The sequence below is a fragment of the Lathamus discolor genome, chromosome W (genome assembly GCF_037157495.1).
Source record: "Lathamus discolor isolate bLatDis1 chromosome W, bLatDis1.hap1, whole genome shotgun sequence".
Lineage (NCBI taxonomy): Eukaryota > Metazoa > Chordata > Aves > Psittaciformes > Psittacidae > Lathamus > Lathamus discolor.
The window spans coordinates 22,493,317-22,515,559 of record NC_088908.1 but is presented as its reverse complement, the minus strand read 5'-3'; the positions used below and the strand labels follow the sequence as shown (position 1 = coordinate 22,515,559).

General features: G+C 48.5%; 1 pseudogene; it reads right to left on the bottom strand.

The window, feature by feature from the left end:
- Positions 1–5,671: 5,671 nt before the first annotated feature.
- Positions 5,672–8,887, bottom strand: LOC136004366 (hyaluronan synthase 3-like; annotated as a pseudogene).
- Between the last annotated feature and the right edge of the window lie 13,356 nt (positions 8,888–22,243).

The following is a 22,243-nucleotide window of genomic DNA, read 5'->3' as shown; positions in this document are numbered from 1 at the left end:
CCATCATCAAAAATGGTTTTAGCATCCTGAATGGGTTGCGTTTGAATTACAAATAACTCCTGTAGATCAAAATCTGAAAAAGCTTTTAGCAATTTATGTTTCGGAGTACCATAAAATTTTTTTCCTTTAAAGTCTGCATCCTAGCATGTATCATGATTCAATTCTGTAGTTCCTGGTCATGATGGTGTGTTAGATTTAAATATGGGTAAAGGGTTTAGAATGAGACTTACAGGATATATGTATATCCTGTAAGTCTCAAAGGGGGGAAATGTAGGCTTAAACTAACAGTAGTGTGTGTGCCTTTAACATAGTAGAATAGACCAAAGTGTTCTAACTTACTAACACATAGAGAGAAAGGAATGTTCAGCTGACGAGTGAAGGAACATCATGGGACTGATAACAACTAAGGAGACAGTAAATAAGACCAAGGATGCCAGACTTCAAGATAGCAGAGTGGCACCCAACGTGGAGTGAGACCGTAACAGAAAAGAAGGACATAGCAACTGCGAACTCAGCACTAGGACCTTGCGAGCATGTGCAGGCACTGAGGTCATTTAGTAAACACAGTGAGGAAGACTGTCAGCGACCACCAGAGACCCCTACTCAGCAAGAAAGTGCATGTGTAATTAGGATGCAAATATTATAATTAGTTCCTGGGAAAGCTATGAATATGCATGAGTGTGCTAAATATATAGCTGCTGCTGCCAAGTAACAGGTATGCTAACCTTTACGAAATGGTTTGCATGTATGCTCAGCGCTGCAATAAACAATGCTGCTTTCTAAAACTCCACATCAAGTCTTAGAGAGCTTCACCAACCCACTTTTACGGTAACATAATGACTCTATTTCTGCATGTTGCCATGCTCCAGGGTGCAAACCCAACTGTCATCCTAGGTGAGATGGGTCCTGATGGGCAGCCCTCTGGGCCCAGACTCAGCAGTTCCCAGTGCACTGCCAGCTTTCCCTGTCCTTCTGCCTGTGGCAGGGAAACACAGCAGGGCCAGTGTGTTGATGCTCTAAAAGTATCTCCGTAGCTGCAGAGACAGCTGATGCCAGGCAAGGACTCAGACCCCAACTTCCCTTGAGCCAGGGCAGGGGGACCAGGGCCATCACTTCCTCCCCACACACCACCCTTGCTCAGTGCAAGTGTTTATTTTGACAAATCCATCAGGCTATAAAACCAGACTTTTTCCAAAATATGGAAAAAAACATGTCCTGGGTTCAGCTGTAACAGTTATTTTTCTCCTTAGTAGCTGGTGCAGTGCTGTGTTTTCAACTTTAGTCTGAGAACAACGCTGTTAACACACTGATGCTTTAGTTGTTGCTAAGTAATGCTTAGTCCAATCAAGGACTTTCTGAGTCTCATGCTCTGCCAGTGAGGAGGCGCATGAGAAGCTGAGAGGAAGCAGAGACAGGACACCTGACCCAAAATAGCCAAAGGGGTATTCCGTATCACAGCACGTCATGCCCAGTATAGAAACTGAGGGGAGTTACCCAGATCAGGATCACTGCTCAGGTCGGGCTGGGTATTGGTCAGCAGGTGGTGAGCAATTGTATTGTGCATCACTTGTGTTTATTGTTTTATTTCCTTTTCCCCTTTTAGTTTTATATTCTCTCCCCTTGTTATTTCCCTTATCGTTGTTATTATTATTGGTGGTAGTAATAGTTTTGCATTATACTTTAGTTACTGGACTGTTCTTAACCTGCAGGATTTACATTCTTTCAGTTCTCCTCCCCATCCCTCTGGGAGCGGGGGGGGAAGAAGGGGGGGAAGTGAGTGAGCCACTGCATGGTTCTGAGTTACTGCTTGGGCTTAAACCATGACAAAACCCCAAAACTGCACATTAAAAATAGATTTACAAAGTAATACCCAACATAGGACGCACCCAATTAATAGTACCTTAGAGCTTCTGTAAATCATTCAAATTTGTGATTTTGTTGGCCAGTTTTAGCCTCTGAGGCTTTCCTGTTCTTTCGCTTAGCACCTACCCCAAATATTTCCAGGGTGGCATTCTTTGTCATCCATATAATGATAAATTATCAATTCAGGAAATGCGCTCCTAGTTAGTGATATAGCTGTGGAAACTACTAGCTGACAGATTGTTGGACTGTTCATCATTCCTTGCGGCAAAACAGTCCACTGATATCTTTGCATGGCAGCAGCACAGTTGACAGAAGGCACAGAAAAAGCAAAATGACCACAACCTGCAGGATGCAAAAGAATTGTAAAAAAACGATCCTTCAAATCAATAATGCAAAGAAACCAGTCAGCTGGAATCATAGTAGAATCATAGAATAGTTAGGGTTGGAAAGGACATCAAGATCATGTAGTTCCAACCCCCCTGCCATGGGCAGGGACACCTCACACTAAACCATGCCACCCAAGTCTCTGTCCATCTGGGCCTTGAACACTGCCAGGGATGGAGCACTCACAACCTCCCCGGGCAACCCATTCCAGTGCCTCACCACCCTCACAGTAAAAGAATTTCTTCCTTATATCCAATATAAACTTCCCTGTTTAAGTTTGAACCCATTATCCCTTGTCCTGTCACTACAGTCCCTGATGAAGAGTCCCTCCCCAGCATCCCTATAGCCCCCCTTCAGATACTGGAAGGCTGCTACGAGGTCTCCAGGCAGCCTTCTCCAGGCTGAACAGCCCCAACTTCCTCAGCCTATCTTCATACGGGAGGTGCTCCAGTCCCCTGATCATCCTTGTGGCCCTCCTCGGACTTGTTCCCACAATTCCATGTCTTCTTTATATTGAGGACACCAGAACTGCACACAATACTCCAAGTGAGGTCTCATGAGAGCGGAGTAGAGGGGCAGGATCACCTCCTTCAACCTGCTGGTCACGCTCCTTTTGATGCAGCCCAGGATACAGTTGGCTTTCTGGGCTGCGAGTGCACACTGTCAGCTCATATCCAATTTGTCATCGACCACCACCCCCAAGTCCTTCTCTGCAGGGCTGCTCTGAATCTCTTCAGGATTAGGCAAACCTGATCGTAAAGCCCCCATGGGTTGCATTACATTATTAATTGCACACAGATCTTGCAAAAGTTGCCGTTTCCCTGATTTCTTTGGAATTACAAAAATGGGTGCATTCCAGGGACTAGTAGGTTGAACAATATGTCCTGCTTTCAGCTGCTCTTCAACCAACAAATGCGCTTGCTCCAATTTTTCCCTTTTTAAAGGCCACTGATCAACCCAAACTGGTTTTTCTGTTAATCATGAAAGTTTGAGCAGGGGCTTCAGATCAGCAACCATTAGGATAAATTTGCCCCGTCTGTGGTAAATAACAAATTCCACTGCATTTGCCAATGTCGCCCCCACAGATTCATAGAAACTGGCAGTATATATGGTTGAAAATGAGCTACAGCACCATCCGGTGCAATACCTTTCAGGAATCAAGTACTTTTAAAAGGAGATTGTATATCTCCAATTCCGGCTACTGTTGCTAAAGCCTTTTCAAAGGTCCAATGAGTCGGCCATTGAAACTGTGAAATAATCGAAACATCTGTCCCAGTGTCTATAAATCTACTAAAGACTCTATTCTCTATTTGCAAATTCAATACAGGTTGTTTCTGAGTAATCTCCTCAGTCCAATAAACCTCAGCTTTTCCAGCGTTTCCAAATCCAGACGTATTCCTTGTGTTAATTTCTACTTTTGGCACCCAGTATGGAATCAAAACAAGTTGTGCTAATTTTTGACCTTTTGGGATTTTACAACCGCCATTTCAGGCAGATGCTAAAATTATTATTTCTCCTGTATGATACAAATCTATTACTCCTGGATGAACTTTTACTCCTTGGAAAGTTGTACTTGAGCGTCTTAACAAATGACCCATAAATCCATTTGGTAAAGGTCCCCAAACATTGGTAGCTATAGCTTTAATAGTGGAGCAATCTAATTCGATGTCGGTGCTTGTTCCCAAATCCAACCTGGCACTGCCTGTTGCGGCAGCTGCAAGGTCAGAGATGGAGGGTTTCCTGCAAAAACCCTGTTGTTTTCAGGGGCACGGGGTTTCGCCGCACCCCACATGGAATTGCCCGACAAAGGATTTCCATCCTCATCAAATTTAGATTTACATTTATTGCTCTAGTGATGGCCTTTCTTGCATCTGGGACAGAGTTGAGATGGCGTTTTTTCTTTCTGCTTTTGTTTCTTTTTGGGACACATTTTACTAATATGTCCTTCCTGTCCACAGTTAAAACATTTTTGCTGACTCATATTAAATTTCAATAAATGCAACAGCCAATGCAGAAGCCTTTTGAGCCTCTGTACTGACAGCAATGTCAGTAAATTTTTCCCTGACTGGGGCTAAAGCAGCTTTGCAACCTCCATTTGCATTTTCACATGCTAGCTGAAATAGAAGCGCATGAGGAGCCTCAGGATTATCTATCTGCCCTCGTATAACATTGTTTAATTGGTCTCTAAAAGACACATAGGGTTCCCAAGACCCTTGGCGAACAGTTGCAAAAGAAGTAGCTTGCTTTCCAGGCTTGTACAGCCATACAGGCGGCTTGCTGGAATACCAGAGGATTTAAATTAATTTGATCATGCGGTTGCAACCATCGCCCAGAACCCGTTAACATGTCAGCATCTATTGGTATTCCTCTTTGAACATTATCTAATACCCGTAAAACCACTGACTTATATTCTAATTTCCACACCAAGTATAGTGTTCATTGTTAAGTCCACCCCTTGATAACGAGCCCATCTATATGTTGCATCTCTGCCCTGATGGCCTGAAGTATCATGGGCCCACCGGGCCAAAAATAATTCAGCTTTATGTTGCCAATTTAAGTCCATCTGAGCCACTTCAGTCTTAGCAGCTTGATCCACTTGTTGGTTGTTCTGGTGTTCTTCAGTGGCCCGACTCTTGGGTACATGACCATCTACGTGGCGTACCTTCACCACCAGGTTCTGCACTCAGGCAGCGATATGCTGCCACAGTGCAGCAGCCCAGATGGGTTTACCTCTGCAGTGACAGTTGCTCTGATTCCATTGCTGCAACCACCCCCACAGGGCATTTGCCACCAACCATGAGTCAGTGTAGAGATAAAGTACTGGCCACTTTTCTCGTTCAGCAATGTCCAAGGCCAGCTGGATGGCTTTCACCTCTGGAAACTGACTCGATTCACCCTCTCCTTCAGCAGTTTCTGCAACTTGTCATCAGGGACTCCATACAGCTGCCTTCCACCTCTGACGCTTTGAGTGGAGGCAGCGAAGAGGCAGACAGTGTCCTGGTTTAAGCCCAGCCAGCAACCCAGAACCACGCAGCTGCTGGCTCACTCCCCCCCTTCCTCCCCCTGTTCCCGGATGGATGGGGAGGAGAATCGAAAGAATGCAACACCCACAGGTTGAGTTAAGAACAGTCCAGTAACTAAGGTATAACACAAAACCACTGCTGCTGCCACCAATAATAATATTGATAAGGGAAATAACAAGGGAAGAGAATACAACCGCTCACCACCCACTGACCGAAACCCTGCCCTACCTGAGCTGCAATCTATCCATTCCAGGTAACTGCCCCTGTTTTATATACTGGGCATGACGTGCTGTGGTATGGAATACTTCTTTGGCTAGTTTGGGTCAGGTGTCCTGTCTCTGCTTCCTCCTGATTTCCCCTCCTTCCTGGCAGAGAATGAGACTCACAAAGTCCTTGGTCAAAGTAAGCATTACTTAGCAACAACTAAAAAAATCGGTGTTATCAGTGTTGTTCCCAGGCCGAAAGTGAAAACCACAGTGCTGCACCAGCTACTAAGATGGAGAATAATGACTGCTACTGCTGAACCCAGGACACAGAGTCAGAGGAGAACTGGAGCAGCAGCTTAGGCTCTTTGGGGATCTTGAGGTGGGAAGAAAGCAGCATTGGCAGCCACCTACCATTGCCACTCTGTCCTGGAGCACAAAGGGTTGAGATAACGACAGATCTGACCATAGTGTGTCTAATCATAATTGTAATAAGCATTCATTGTTTTGGATTAATAGTCACTCGTTATAATGTTGATTTATTTGCTTTCAGAGTTGTTGCGTTTGGTCTCGGAGTTTAAGCATGTCATGCCTTACTTGCAGCCAGTATTTGCTGGATTAGTGTTTATCAGCTGGGGGGCCTGGGCTAAGGTTCTTGTTTCACTGTACTTCATGGTAATGACTTGTAATAAAATAGAATCATTGATCATGAAACTGGTCTGGTATGCGTTCTTAGTGTGGTCATCACCTCTATACTGTGGGAGGCATGTAATGGGAATTTTTATCAATTACACATCTTTCTTTTTCCTTCCCTCGGGAGGTGTCAGCCTATGGAGGAGATATTCCCTCACACCCTCCACTCCCCCACCAGGCTATTTATGGTAGGAGTAGATTCTGGAAAAAATAAAGATCCTGAATTTCAATCATTTCAATGCCCTTGAAAGCATCCTGCTCAACAACCAGCTTGTTGTTGCATATGCTCTCTGTTTTTCCTGCGGTGTGACCACCCTGAGAACTCCTGATCTTGTCCAGTCTCAGAAGCAGGGTTGGGCTCAGGTTTTGTCTAGGGTTAAGTGAATATTTACAAATACTACAGAGATATCTTCCCCAAGGCTGGACAGTCATGAGTGGCAGGGTGTGTGGGATCGTACAGGCAAGCACTTAAGTCAGTGGGCCCTTACAGTGCTTTGGAACCATCCAAGGAATGCCTTCTTTAAAGATCAAAACCCCAAAACTGCACATTAAAAATAGATTTACAAACAATCTGCAATAAGTCTTAATACCAAAGAGCTACTGAAATCTCCTAAAAAGCCTTGTATTTAATTACACGAAACCATCTAAGAGCTCAGTTGTAAAAAGCTTTTTAAGCCCTGAAAAAACAGAGGGCCCAGGGGAGATGACCTGCTGAATTCCCTGGGAAGGGGAGAAGTTGAGAACAAACTCTTCCCCACCCTCCTCTGCATGCCCAAGCTCAAAACCCAGCATCTCCTCACTGTCTAGACAAGACACTGGGAAGGCAGCAGGATTGGTACAATGGGGCCACAGTGACACTTCAGCTGCACTGTCAGTAGGAAAAGGAGGATGTTTCAGATGTGGCCACAGTAGAAGGTTGACGGTGTTGATGAGTAAGAAGGGGAAAAAGCCAGTCACCACCAACACACAGGTCATCCAAAGGTGATGCTTGTAGAACCACAGGGCATTGTAGAGACATTTGCAGAAGTAGGACTTGCTCCAGCGGGTCTGCCAGTTAGCCAGCACAGGTAGCAGGTGAGAGTCTCTGTCAGGCACTTGGAGCAAGCCATGTACTTGGTCTGGTAGCCCAGGATGAGCATGCGGTTGGTGAGGTGCCAGTCATCCCCAAAGCTGCACTTGCTGCCCAGGAAGGTCTTGTGGTACCAGTCCTCGAGGAACTGCTGCAGCAGTGCATTGCGGTACATGCCCAAGGGCCCACTGATGCGCTGCACACAGCTGAAGTAGGACTGGCAGGCATGCTCCACATTGAAGGCCATTCAGTACTTCATGCTGCTCAGGAAGGAGATCCATGAATCATACTTGTTAAAGATCTGGGGAAGGGATTGATATGAGCCTGGGCACAACTGCATCTCACCCCTCACTGCCCCAGGGTGTCATCCCTCGCAGCTGGGGTACCTGGACATCACTTCCGACGGTGGGGGGCAGCCTCCAGGATGTGAAGCATCTCTGCGGTGCAGGCAAGGTCCAGCACCGTGTCCAAGTTACACACCTGGGGGCAGAGGGAACATTGAGCCCTGCTCCCACTGCATCCATGCGCCAGCAGACAGCCTAGCCCACAGCAGGGCAAGTCCAAGCCATGGCCAGCAAGGTGAGGCATGGCCCCAAGACCAGCAGACAGTAGCAGGGAGCTGAGTGCCCCATGGTGCCCAGCCACCACTGCCCTGGGCCACCCAGTCCCACCACCGCAATGGGGCCTGCCCTGGCCACCACCCTTCACCCACACATGGGGACCTGGCACCCCACACTATGACACGCTGTCCCACAGGGTGACACCCACCTGGCGTGGGGGATGCACTGAGAGGTGATGTGAAACCCTTGCAGGCAGGGCTGGAAGCCTCAGGCCAGCAACAATTCACCTCCCAACCCCAGTGCCACTGCCTTGTGTCTGGTGCATGGAGCTGGATCCAGTGCCAGGCAACAGGTGCTGCGGTGGGCTCACAGGGCTGCTCCTGCTCCACCTGCAACCCCTCTGCCCGGCTCAGGCACTTGCTGCCCTCATCCACCCTGCCTACCCAGCCCATGCATCCACCTGGATGTAGTCCACAGAGTCTCCCAAGTGTCCAAAAGGCCATGTACATCACCTCCCACTTCACACCCCACTTCTGGAGGATGCAGGAGTGGGTGGTACCAGCCCTTCCCACAACCCAGCCTCCATCTCCCCCTCACCCCACACAAGGAAGTTGCTCCTCCAGACATAACTGCCTGAGTGCTTGGAGCCCATCACATCATGGAAGATGTCCAGCATGTAGGTGTCATTGGGGCCATTTCCATCTACCACCATCACCACTTTGAGATCAGGGAAGGTGATGCGCTTGATGGAGTGCAAGCACTTCTTCAGTTAGTTGGGATCCTCCAGGTAGGCAGTGATGCAGAGGGCCACTAAGCACACTGGCCACCCCTCACTTTGCATGTACCAGTGCTCCAGGAAGGCAAAGAGGCACTGGATGAAGAGGTGCAGCCCCAGGACAGCCCTGTAGAGACCAAAGGTAGTGCTTCTCCATGTGGATGAACTGGTAGCCCATGACATAGGCAACAAGGATGCCCCCCAGCATGACTAAGACAAAGAGGCTGGTCCTGACAATGTACAGGGCTATGGAGAGGCTCACTGGCATCTGGATGGGACTAGGCAGTGTCAGGGTAGGGCCCAGGGGACAGCCCACAGCCAAACCCACCACCTAGATACCCAGGAAGGGAAAGCATGGGAAAAACCACTTGTCTGCTGCCCCATGGCCACCCTGTCCCTCACCAGTTTGGGGGCAAGACCTTCCTGGTGCCTCCATGGCATAGGGGTGCCAAGCATCCCACCATGCACAGTGCCTGCACACACCACCCAGCCCCACCAAACGCTGGAGGACAGAGAAGGACACGGGGATGCCAAGGCCCAAGGTGTCCCCAAGGGTGAGGCTCTGCCTGTGCACAGCCCCCCGAGCCCCTGGGTAGCCCCCAGTGGTGTGGCTGGCGGCAGAGAGCAAGGAGTGCTCCACTGCAGCTGCTCTCCAATGAGGACAATGCACTCCTGCTGCCCATGCACACCCAGTTGAGCGGCACAACACGGGGAGGTGTGGACCCAGCGCAGGCGGCTTCACTGGAGGCAGAGACACAGCCCGGTACCCCCAACCTTGCAGGGAAAGGGGGTGCTGGGCCCCTCACACCATCTGTCACCACACAGCATGGAGCAGCCAGGAAACAGGCATGTAGGACTGAGTGGGGCTGGGGGCTGACCGGTGTCAGGGGGGCTCTGGGCTGGGTCCCTAAGGGCTCTGTGTGACCCCACAGCACCCCCATCCCAAGCCCTGCTTCCCCCACCTGGTGGGTGCACGGCAGCTCCCAGCGCAGGAGTGGGGCCCACAGTGGGCCTGCCCTGGCCGGTGGGAAATGGGTGATACCGATATTGGGATGTCCCTGAGCACACGGGCGGTCCCAGCCAGGTGCCCTGCAGGGTCCTGCAGCCCCTGGCCCTGCTCCCAGCACATGTGGCAACCCTGGCATGGATGGTGCTCCTGGTGCTGCAGTGGAAGGGCCCCATCCTAAGACCTCATGGTGAGGTAGACCCCAGGAACAGGTGCAGGGCGGGCAGTGCCACGGCAGGGCCTTCCCCAGAAGCATCACAGAGGGAGACAGGTCCACAGTGCAGCCCCACTCCCAGGACTGTGGCCTCACTGTGCTAGCAGGGCAGGGGCTCAGCAACACCGGCTCCATTTCCATCTGCTTCCCTGGGAAAATCACTCAGATTTGGCTAAAGTCACAACGTAGAAACTGTCTCAGCTGTTGCCTCCAGGGATCATCCCTGTCCCTTGCCTGGGGCTGGCATCCAGAACAGTTCCCTTCATGCTGGTAGGCATCTGGTAGTGATGACCCTGTCCCCCCAAAAAACAGTTTGAAGAGAACTGGAGAAAAATGACTGCTACTGCTGAACCCAGGACATGAGTGTGCAAGTGTGCAGGCACTGCCGGCATCCTAGCAGTCCCAGGACCCTCCAGCACCCTCATGGCATGAGCACAGCACCAGGGAGGGCCAGGGAAGGCTGTGTGGCAGTAGTCCCCCACCTCCCAGCACCCTCAGCTGATGCCCACCCTTCGACAGGACCCAGGGGCTTGCCAGGGCCACTGCCACTACCCCAAGCACACAAGAGCTGGGACATGGTGTGTCAGGGACAATAGATAATGGTCTGTGGTGAAACACCCAAAGATAGAAAAGTACTGTTTATCCTCTTTGCCTCCTCCCAGGAAAGTTCCACTTTAGAACTCCCTAGAAAAGTGCCAACCCTTGGAGACCTTTCTAGATATTGCTGGCCACTTCTTCCAACGTAGGCTGGCCCCCTGCATCAGAATGAGTGTGCATTTTTGTCAGTATAAAAGCCCGAGCCTCATGCGATGCTGGGGAGTCAGAATCTCATACCACCCAGGTCAATGTTGCCTCTGCAGGGATGCCCGTTAAGGTTGAGTCTGCCACCTTGCACTGCGATGATGCACTCCAGAAATCTGGAGCTGGTTTCCTGATCGTCTTCACAGGGTCCTTGGGGTTGGTAAGATATACACTCTTCAGAAATATCCTTTACTGTATCTGTTAGATTCTCTATATTTTCCTATATTAATAAACTAGTTGAGACTTCTCTGTTTGTCTCTTGTTTTCTCTCACCAGGAATCCTCGAAATCTGGAACACATGACCACAATGGCACCCAGGAGCTTTGTGCAGATCCCAAAGATGTCATGGGCACAGGGCTGAGCACGTCTCCATTTAAACTCCCATCCCATCCCAGTGAGTCCACACTGCCCCAGCCACAAGGAGCCCAGGGATGGCTGCCCACCTTCCCTAGGCTGTGGTTTCCTCCCCGGCTCACACCCAACAGTGGGGTCCCAAGGGCACAGCGAACCCCTTCCCTTGGAGAGCTACTTGGTCCCAATGTCAGAGCAGGAAGAGATAATTTCTGCAGCCCCAGCTCTGCTATGACAGCACTACAATCTTCTTCCAGTGATTGTGGGGGGAAGAGAAGCCTCTTCATCACCGTGTCCAGCTCCTACCAGCTGGGTGTGCAGCACAGTCAGGCTGTTGGGCTCAGATGCTACCATGTACTTCAGCAGGCAGTAAAGGTTCCACAGGATGTCCTGCAGCACCTGGGGGCAGGAGAAGCTGTCAATGTCTGACTGGGGGAAAACCCCAGTGTTGGACCCCTTTTCATTCTTGATCCCAAGAGTGAAATTAAGACACAAACGAGGTCAAGTACTGTAATCATAAAATCATTGAATCATAGAATAGTTAGGGTTGGAAAGGACTTTAAGATAGAATCATAGAATCATAGAATAGTTAGGGTTGGAAAGGACCTCAAGATCACCTAGTTCCAACCCCCCTGCCATGGTCAGGGACACCTCACACTAAACCATGTCACCCAAGGCTCTGTCCAACTGGGCCTTGAACACCACCAGGGATGGAACATTCAAAACTTCCCTGGGCAATACATTCCAGTGCCTCACCACCCTTTCAGTAAAGAAATTCTTTCTTATATCTAATTTAAACTTCCCGTTTAATCTCCCACTGGACATTGAGCATTGACAACTCTTTGCATGTGGCCATCAATCCAGTTCTTTATTCACTGAGTGGTCCATCTATCTGATGTCTCTCCAATTTAGAGACAATCAGTTGGTTTATTACAAAAAGAGAATTATTATAAAAAAGGGAAATTGTTGTAATAAAGGGAATAGCAATAGGACAGGCCAGAAAAAAGATAGAAATGAAGCAAGAATTCAGGGTGCAGAGAGAGACAGTCACCACTGTGGATCCAGCGGTGTCCCCAGGATCCATAGTCATCACCCTCAGTGGTGGGAGTCCTCCAGGGTCTGTCATCGGTATCAGAGGAGAGTGTCCCCAGGAGTCCTTAGTAGTCATTGGAGTTTGGTGTCCTTGTGGAGGGTGCCCTCGTGGAGGTTTCCTCACAGAGGTGTCCTCCCTGGTGATTACCTTTTCCCCCTTTTATTATGAGTTGGGGGGAGTACCTCTGTTCTTAATGTCACGTACTGCACGTTCCTGGTGGGCCAGTTTTGCTGGTCTTGCAGCCAGCTCTTCAACTGCATATGTCTGCAGCAATTCTTGGGATAAAGGGCAGCAGTTCCTGACACCAATCCTCAAGATAATGGACAGAAGAGTCTTATCTCAGCTCTTCCTACCCATCTCTGAGACAATGGTCAGTGGAGTCCCATTTCAGCTCCTCACACCCATCTCTCAGACAGTGAACCCTGGAATCCCATCACAGCTTCTCATACCAATCTTTAAGACAATGGACAGCGGAGTCTGATTTCAGTTCAGTCTCTCACAGAAGCCTCAGCACCCACCAGTGTCTCACCCACACCCACAACAAACTGCAATGCAATCCTTGGCATGTCCGGGCAGGTATGGTGCTGCCCCTTTCACTGATGCTGCCAGTGCTGGGACACAGCAACACCACCACTACTGTGAAGTAGCTAACAGAGAAAGGTCATGTTCCCATCAACAAGCTGAAATAGAACATTTGTTTAGAGAATGGTGCAGACTTACTAGCACCAGATAATGAGGAACTGAGGGACATCTGGAGGGAAGCGCCATGCTCTGGCCAATTACAGACAAGGACACTAACTAATAAACAAGATAAGCACATAAAAATAGAGGATATAAAAGTACACAGTTTAACTGCAAAAATAATGAGCTTACGCAATGCCTTATTTGTGCCAGAACCAATCAAGTGCCTAGTATTTGCATATTCACTGTTATATTAACCGAAGGCAGAAGCCCAATAAACGAATTGTGCTTATTGATCACAATGGTCGTGTTGATTCCTCCCTGCTGCAACAAATTGGTGCCCGAACAGGGACCCTCTTGCTGTTGCTTGACTGAGCGAAGAAGACAGCTGGAATAGGAGGGGAGTGGACCGATTGGAACAGGAACCCAGGTACCTTTAAAGGCTGGGAAAACAGCAGGGATCGGGAAAGCTCCGAAGAAAGCAGCCTTTGGAAGGCAAAGAACGCTTCGCTGCTGGCAGCGTTGGTTCCGAGAGCCTGAGCAAGATTTTACTTGGCTTGACGCCCGTATTTCGTCTGCCTCCTGGGGAGCTGCATTAGCGCCAATGTCTTATGAGTTGAGAAAAAATTGAGTAATAATGGATAGAGAGGCAGCATATGATTTATTTAAGTGCTTCTTAGAGAAGCGGCAAGTGGATAAGGAATTGGATTTAACGAAGGGATTAAAGGCTCTGTTAGAATACGTGAGAGAGTTAGGTTGTTTCCGAGATCCTAACGATGTATTTGATCTACCCGAATAGAGGAAGTTTGGGGATGAGCTTTGGAATAGTGATTGATGATAACAAGCAAGCGAAAAAAAATGTGCTAAAGACTGGAGGACAGTTATTAATTGCCTACATAAGTATGCAGTACTTCAACTCTTTTGACATATCCTCTCTGCGAGAGGGATAGTGTATGATGAAGCTATGCTAAAAAGATTGTTGCTCTGGATTAAGGAGAAGGACTTAATCCAGGGGGTTCGAGAAGCCTTTGAGCTTGGGACTTGGGAAAAAATCGCTAAGGAAGAAGTCTCTGTTTTATGGATGTTTTCAGTCCTTAAGGTGAAGGGAGCAACCTTTAAAGAGACAGACTTAAATTTAATGTTGAAATGGTCAAAGATGCATTATCCAGAGACTGATGAGTCTACCGTATCTGAGGTCTCTTTGTGGAATGGTGCACGAGTTAAGTTGTGGGACGCAGCCACAAAAAGCAGTGACACTGTGAAACATTTGTTAGTCATTTGGAGAACTATTTTAGAGATGTTAAAGTCAAAAAGTGAGATCGTGGAACCCAGGTCCCCCCCACCCCTGGCCACCCTTGAGCCTCTGCCAGTTGCCGCCGCGGCAGCAAAGCCTGAGGACAGAGATGAAGACAGTCTTTTTGACCCGGGCCCTATTGACCCCAAGAAGGAGCCTGTGCATGCTCATCAGGCTGCTGTTGCTGCTCCTGAGGTTCTGACGCCTGTTAATTCTGATGCTGACCTTGAAACAAGGGGGACAGAAAATCACAAAATGGAATATATAAACCTTTAGAATCAGTTTTAAGTAATGTTAAGTTTGATGGCTTTGTAACAGTAGCAATGGAAAATTACTAAAGTGCAGGATATATAGAGAAAAAAATAGAGTACAGCTAGAGAGCATACTGAGAATTCTCACACGAGATAAATTGTTATAGTTGACATAGTTTTAAGAAAAACAGTCTAGAAAAACAGGACATAGGGATAAGGAGTATCTTGGAACGGCAGGTGTCCAGGATGGGTTACAGCTAAACTAACTGATAAGTAGGAGGATAGGAGTCTCTGGTGCTAACGAACCAATTAAACTGGTATAAACATCTACTGCGCATGCTTCAAAGGCTGCCAGAAGTGATGAAGATTGTTGGAAGAAGTAAACGACCCTCAGAGACCACCACCACAATTCTGTACGCATGCGGGGAGCTTTCTGGAAAATGATGTAATCAATACGTAGCCTCATGAATATGTATGTATGCCCAGTGACTATAAAAGGACAGCGTGTGTGGCAACTGAGAGACACACGTTAGGAGGAGCTATCCCCCATGTTTCCCGGCGCCACAATAAAGAATACCTGCTTGTCAACTTGAAAACTTTGTTGGCAAGTTTGTTCCTGGAGTTTTCTCCGAATCAACCTGGATGGGCCTTTTGACATGGAGCTGGAAAAGAAGCCTGATTTATATCCCCCAGATCCTCATGATAAATGGGAGAAGCGAGATGGGTGGGGGATGCAGATGTATTGTGTGCTTTCCCTGTGATGTATGTGCTGGATCAAGACCCGCGGTGGGAAGGTCTCACGTGTGCCCTTATCAGGGGTTTCGGGCGGACTGTGGCGGACCATGGACTTGGGGTCCCATATACAACTCATTTGATACAGTCTCTCTGTGATACTCATGTACTAGAAGTTGGCAAATATGTCTATGATTCTATTGACGCTTGGAAACCTTTATAGATATTGCTGGCCACTTCTTCTGACGTAGGCTGGCCACCTGTGTCAGAATGAGTGTGCATTTTGGTCAGTATAAAAGCCCAAGCCTCATGCAATGTGGGGGAGGCAGAGCCTCTGCGGGGATGCTCGCTAAGGTTGAGCCTGCCACCTCGCACTACGATGATGCTTCCTGGAGCTGGTTTCCTGACAGTCTTCACAGGGTCCTTGTGCCACGTTCTGTACGTGGGACTGTGTAGTGGGAGTAATGATTGTCTGGATTTTGTGTTTCAAATATTGTTCCAAAAGATGTGTGAAGTGTGCTTGTGGGATCCCATATGCATACGTATGTGTGTGTGTGTGATGAGGGCAGATGGTGTTCTATGTATTTTTTTTGTTATCGTGTTCATGTAAAAGTTTTTAACAGGTAGTGGTTTAACATTTCAAGCAAGAAAGGGTTAATGCAAAAGTGAGGTTGCTGGCAGGTATTTATGGTTGCTGCTGAAGCAGGCAGGCAGCTGTATCTGCTGCCGAGCAGGCCGCTGTTTGTAGCCGTGCAAAGCAGGGTGAACAACTTTAGAAAAAAAAAAAAAAAAAAAAAAAGGTAAAGTTGCAGAGCACGAGTAGACAAATGCGAATCCAGGTGATAGACTGGAAATCTATTCAGAGAGGGGCTCTGTCAAACAATGATTTTGATTGTTTGCAGGAGTTGCAGGAAAAGATTCTCGCCTTTCCTGTTAAGTACCAGATTAACGCTCAAGGTCAGGCAGTAAATGCTGAAATGTCTCCCTTAAATTGGAAATTGCTATCTCAGTTAAGGCAAACTGTTTCTTCTACAGGCATTCAATCTGAACCCACTAGGCAAATGTTGTCATATATTTGGGGAACAGATTTGCTGCTAATTGAGGATATTAAAGGTATTGTGAAATTAATCCTCACCCCTTCGCAGTTGTTGTTATGGAACATGTATTGGCAGGAAGCCTGTCAAGAGGCGGTTGCAGTTCAGCGAGGCCAGGGAGATCCCCTGATTGGGGTGCAATTACAACACCTGATAGGAATTGGACAGTTCTCCACTAAGGAGGCTCAAGTCCAGCTAGGTCCAGAATTGTTAAAAGAATCTATGAGACTAGCCTTGCGAGCTCTATCACAGATTAAAGATACTAGTGCAGCTCCTGCCTACATGAAAGTGACACAGAAAAAGGACGAGCCCTTCAGTACCTTTGTGGATAGGGTAGCTGATGCTATAAGGAAGTCAGGTACTCCAGAATACATGCATGGTATTTTACTGCGTCAGTGTGCAATACAGAACTGTAATGATGCTGTAAGGCAGATACTTGTTCAGTTACCTGCAAATGCCACTGTAGAAGAGATGTTAGAACATATGACATGGGTACCTATGGGGCATCAGGCAATGTTGGTTGAGGCAGTAAAAGCAGTGGGAGAGGCATTTAAAAAAAAAAAAAAAAAGTCAGTCGCAACTATTAGCGGCCTTGGCACCTTTGCAAGCCACCGGTATGGTCAAGGGTCCTCGATGTTTTAGATGTGGTCAAAATGGGCACATGAGAAAAGATTGCCACCACTCGGTTTGGTGCCCTAATTGTCAAACGGATAACCATTGTGCTGCTACCTGTCGACACAAACAGAACCGGTCGGGAAACAGGCAGCGGAGCGCTAAGACCCGTCGCACGATGATTCCAAGTATGGGTCCTACAGCCCCCGCGCCTCAATGTGTGTACGCAGCAAATCAAACTTCATCGCCCTGCAACCAGCCACCGCCGGCAGCCTCGGAATGGACTTGGCAACCGCAGCAGATACTACCTTATATGATAAGACCGTGTCATTGCTCTCTACCAGAATGTATGGTCCTCTGACTTTAAATAATAAGCCTATAGGAGCCTTGCTACTGGGGAGATCATCATCTGCGTTGAAAGGACTATTCATTGTTCCAGGTGTCATCGATGCTGATTATATGGCTGAAATTACGTTAAATTATTTATGCATCTTTGGTGATGAACAAACTCCAGCGGTTGTTAAGCACTTTGTACAAACAGAAGCGCAAAAGATAAAGCCTTCTTTTAAGGCATACTATCGAGATCCTAATACAGGTTTGTGGCAGGGACAGGCAGAAGTAATATATCTGGGCCGTGGTTACGCCTGTGTTTCTGCTCCCGCAGGACCCTTGTGGGTACCATCCAAGTGACTAAGACCAGCTGTTGCAGAAGCTCCAGTGATGGCGTCTCCGAGCTAGTGTATGGACCCTGACTCGCAGGCCCGGGAGGAGCGTCGCTTGCGCCGAGCGCTACAGCCACTAATAGAAGAACTTAACTCCTTAATCAACACAGAGCTTTCGTTGAGCACGGTCGCCCTCCTAGATCCGGTCCATGGCCACAGGCATATAGTGGTACAACTGAGATTGGTGATACAACAAGTGCTTTGATAACTCTGTGGTTTTTGTCATCAGTGTGACCCTACAGTAGAATTGTATTGTGGTGGTTGTCAGTCTATAAGGCATCTTCGCCAGAGTTGGCTGAAACAAAGACTTTTTGTATAGTCTGTCAAAATAACTTTTATGCAACCCACTTATAGCGCTTTGGAGATATTTAGCTAATTTTAGAAGTACAGATTTTGAATTACTCGAGTTATTTGAAAATCGAGGTTCGCTTCATAGAGCTGCATATACGTTTGCTTTACAAGCTGCTTCGCCATTATAGGACTCATAATTATAGGGGGCTTGTTCCTTGGTTGTGCTTTGCAGTGTTGTTCTGCTTGTTTACAATGACTCCTGACTCAGTCCTTATTCCTTTATAAAGAAAAAGGGGGAATTGTGGAGAAGTGGCTAACAGAGAAAGGTTCCCATCAACGAGCTGAAATAGAACGTTTGTTTAGAGAATGGTGCAGACTTACTAGCACCAGATAATGAGGAACTGAGGGACATCTGGAGGGAAGCGCCATGCTCTGGCCAATTACAGACAAGGACACTAACTAATAAACAAGATAAGCACATAAAAATAGAGAATATAAGAGTACACAGTTTAACTGCAAAAATAATGAGCTTACGCAATGCCTTATTTGTGCCAGAACCAATCAAGTGCCTAGTATTTGCATATTCACTGTTATATTAACCGAAGGCAGAAGCCCAATAAACGAATTGTGCTTATTGATCACAATGGTCGTGTTGATTCCTCCCTGCTGCAACACACTACCACTACCACACTGCCTTGGGCAGTGACTCAGTTTCTCCACATGACAGCAGCTCAGTCCAGCGGCAGCGAGTGCATCGTAGCATCCCTCCAGCATGGGGGCATGAGGGGAAGCCAAGATCCTGGCTGTGGGGATTCCCATAGAATCATAGAATAGTTAGGGTTGAAAAGGACCTCAAGATCATCTAGTTCCAACCCCCCAGCCATGGACAGGGACACCTCACACTAAACCATCCCACACAAGGCTTCGTTCAACCTGGCCTTGAACACTGCCAGGGATGGAGCATTCACAACCTCCCTGGGCAACCTATTCCAGTGCCTCACTACACTAACAGGATATAACTTCCTCCTTATATCCAGTCTAAACTTCCCCTGTTTAAGTTTTAACCCGTTACCCCTTGTCCTGTCACTACCGTCCCTGATGAAGAGTCCCTTCTCAGCATCCCTGTAGGCCCCCTTCAGATACTGGAAGGCTGCTATGAGGTCCCCACGCAGCCTTCTCTTCTCCAGGCTGAACAGGACCCACCTTTCTCAGCCTATCTTCATACGGGAGGTGCTCCAGTCCCCTGATCATCTTCGTGGCCCTCCTCTGGACATGTTCCAGCAGTTCCATGTCCTTTTTATGTTGAGGACACCAGAACTGCACACAATACTCCAGGTGAGGTCTTACAAGAGCAGAGTAGAGGGGCAGGATCACAACCTTCAACCTGCTGGTCACACTCCTTTTGATGCAGCCCAGGATACGGTTGGCTTTCTGGGCTGCAAGCGCACACTGAAGCCAGCTCATGTCCATTTTCTCATCAACCAGCACCCCCAAGTCCTTCTCTGCAGGGCTGCTCTGAATCTCTTCTTTGCCCAATCTGTAGCTGTGCCTGGGATTGTTCCAACCCAGGTGTAGGACCTTGCACTTGTCATGGTTGAACTTCATAAGGTTGGTATCAGCCCACTTCACAGGCATGTCAAGGCCCCTCTGGATGGCATCCCTTCCCTCCAGCATATCAACTGAACCACACAGCTTGGCATCATCGGCAAACTTGCTGAGGGTGCACTCAATCCCACTGTCCATGTCACTGACAAAGATGCTGAACAAGACCGGTCCCAACACCGATCCCTGAGGGACAACACTCGTTACTGGTCTCCAGCCAGACATTGAGCCATTGATCACAACTCTTTGTGTGTGGCCATCCAGCCAGTTCTTTATCCACCGAGTGGTCCATCCATCAAATTGATATCTCTCCAATTTAGAGAGAAGGATGTGGTGTGGGACAGTGTCAAACGCTTTTCACAAGTCCAGGTAGATGACATCAATTGCTCTACCCTTGTCCATCAGTTCTGTAGCCCCATCATAGAAGGCCACCAAATTGGTCAGGCAGGATTTCCCTTTAGTGAAGCCATGGCGGCTGTCACCAAGCACTTTGTTGTTTTTCATGTGCCTTAGCATGCCTTCCAGGGGAATGTGCTCCAAGATTTTGCCAGGCACAGAGGTGAGACTGACTGGTCTGTAATTCCCCGGGTCTTCCATTTTCCCCTTCTTGAAAATGGGGGCTATATTTCCCTTTTTCCAGTCGTTGGGAACTTCACCTGACTGCCATGATTTTTCAAATACGATGGCCAGTGGCTTAGCAACTTCATTCGCCAGCTCCTTCAGGACCCGCGGATGGATTTCATCAGGTCCCATGGACTTGTGCACATTCAGATTTTTAGATGGTCTCGAACCAGATCCTCTCCTACAGTGGGCCCAAGGTCTTCATTCTCACAGTCCCTGCATCTACCTTCTAAGACTTGGGTGGTGCAGTCTGAGCCTTTGCCAGTGAAGACTGAGGCAAAGAAGTCATTCAGAACCTCAGCCTTCTCCAAATCCTGTGTAGCCAGTTCTCCCGAGAGCTTCCTCAGGTGGCCTATGTTGTCCCTAGTCTGTTTTTTGTTTGCTAGTACCTGTAGAATCCCTTCCTGTTATCCTTAACATCCCTAGCCAAGTTTAATTCCCATGGGGAATGGGCCATTTCCTCCATGGGAGTTCAGTCCCAACATGCTCATTACTGGGAAGCAGCAAGGGAGGCCACAGCCCACAGACAAACTGAGCATTACCAAGTCAAATCAGTGATGAACAACTCCCATGGCTCCCAAGAGCTGGCACTACCCATGGCATGGCATTGCCCCATGGCACGGCATTGCCCCATGGCACAGCACGGCACTGCCCTATGCCATGGCCAAGCAGCTCAGAGGGATACCCCCACAAAGTCCCCTCTACCCTGGGAAGGATCTGATGCTGAGGGTCCTTTCAGTAGAGGAGGCACCAGCTGGAGGTCCCGGTTCCATGGGACTTTCCCTGGAAGCTACCTGGGAATGAGCCCTGCAGCCCCCAGAGGGCAGGAGCTGTACCCAAGGAGGATGGGATGCCCAGGAACCTGGCGGAGGCTGCCTGGCCCCAGAGAGAAGAGGGGAGGTGACTCATCTCAGTGGCCTTCTCACTGAGTCCCCACAGCAGCACCACCACCACCACATGCATGGCAGCTCTTAGCACCTCTCCCTCAGGGTCCATCTTGGTTATGGCTGTCATGTAGGAAGTGACCTGTGGGGACAGGGTTGGGGAGCCATCAGCAAGGCCAGGGGAATGCAGGGGGACCTGGCAGAGCAGCCAAGTGAGGATGAGACCCCTCCACCCTGCTGTGCATTCCCCTGCCAACACCCAACAGGGGAGAGGGGGGAGTTTGCTTTTTGCATGGCACAGGACATAGAGCAACCCTCCCTCCGTTTCTACACAGCTGCCTTTATAAAAAGCAGGCAGAGTCAAAGTAACCTAATTAAGCCCCAGCAGTAACAGCTGGGAGATTTAGCAGAGCTTCAGCCTTCCTGAAACAGTAGCCTGTGGTGTGTTAGCATCTTTTCAAACTGCCGGTACCCCACCAATGCTGAGTGGCTGCAAGCAGGGAGCAGGTAAAGAGCCCTAGAGTACTGCATCCTTGCTGTCCCCTTGATGCAGAGGGTTAACCAATATACAAGGGGGTTAGAGGAATTCGATTGCTTAAACAAAAGTATTGTCTGTTGTAAACACCTATCATGCTTATTAAGCAGAACAAAGGCACAAACTACTGATAAGGGGAGGAGACAGAGGCCTGGTTCTACTGATAAGCAACAATTGACAAGGAAAAGCGGATGTCTGAGTCTATTGATAAGGGGGAGAAGCAGATGGTTTATGGCTGGGATACCGACCAAACCCTAAGGCCATGCGTAAAGATTAAAAGGTGAAAAGTTTAAGAAGAGGAAGACTCATTTACTTCATCTTGAAGACCCCTGCCCACAGGAGGAAGACTCATTTACTTCATCTTGAGACTCCTGCCCATGACCAGAGGGGGGCACTGCGCAGGCGCAAAGGACCTTCTAGCTCATTATAATACGAAGCGGGGACAGATACTAAATATGTATAGGCGTATCAGTAATCTAATGCATATGTATGCCTTAAGGGAATAAATGTAAAGGAAAAACGACCCTGGGGGTGCATACTTTGGAGGAGCTATACCCATGCACCTCAGCGCTGAATAAAGCATACCTACTTTACAACTTTAACGAGTTGTGGAGTCAATCCGCGTATCAATTTGGCGAGCCAGCCAGGAGGCCTCTGTTCGGCTGAGGGGCGGACATCCTAGGCGCCCCAGGCTGTTTGCCTGGAGGGCCTCCACTTCTCATCCGCTCACTGCGGGGACAGACAACAACCTGTGCCGGCTGCCTGCGGAGAAATGGTATGCTTGGAATTGAGGTACTTTAGGGGGCCTGTAAGGTGTACGCGTGGCCCGGGGCTGCTGGTAAGGCGTGCAGAGACGTCTGGCTCACAGCGGAGTTCCCCTTGGCAGGTA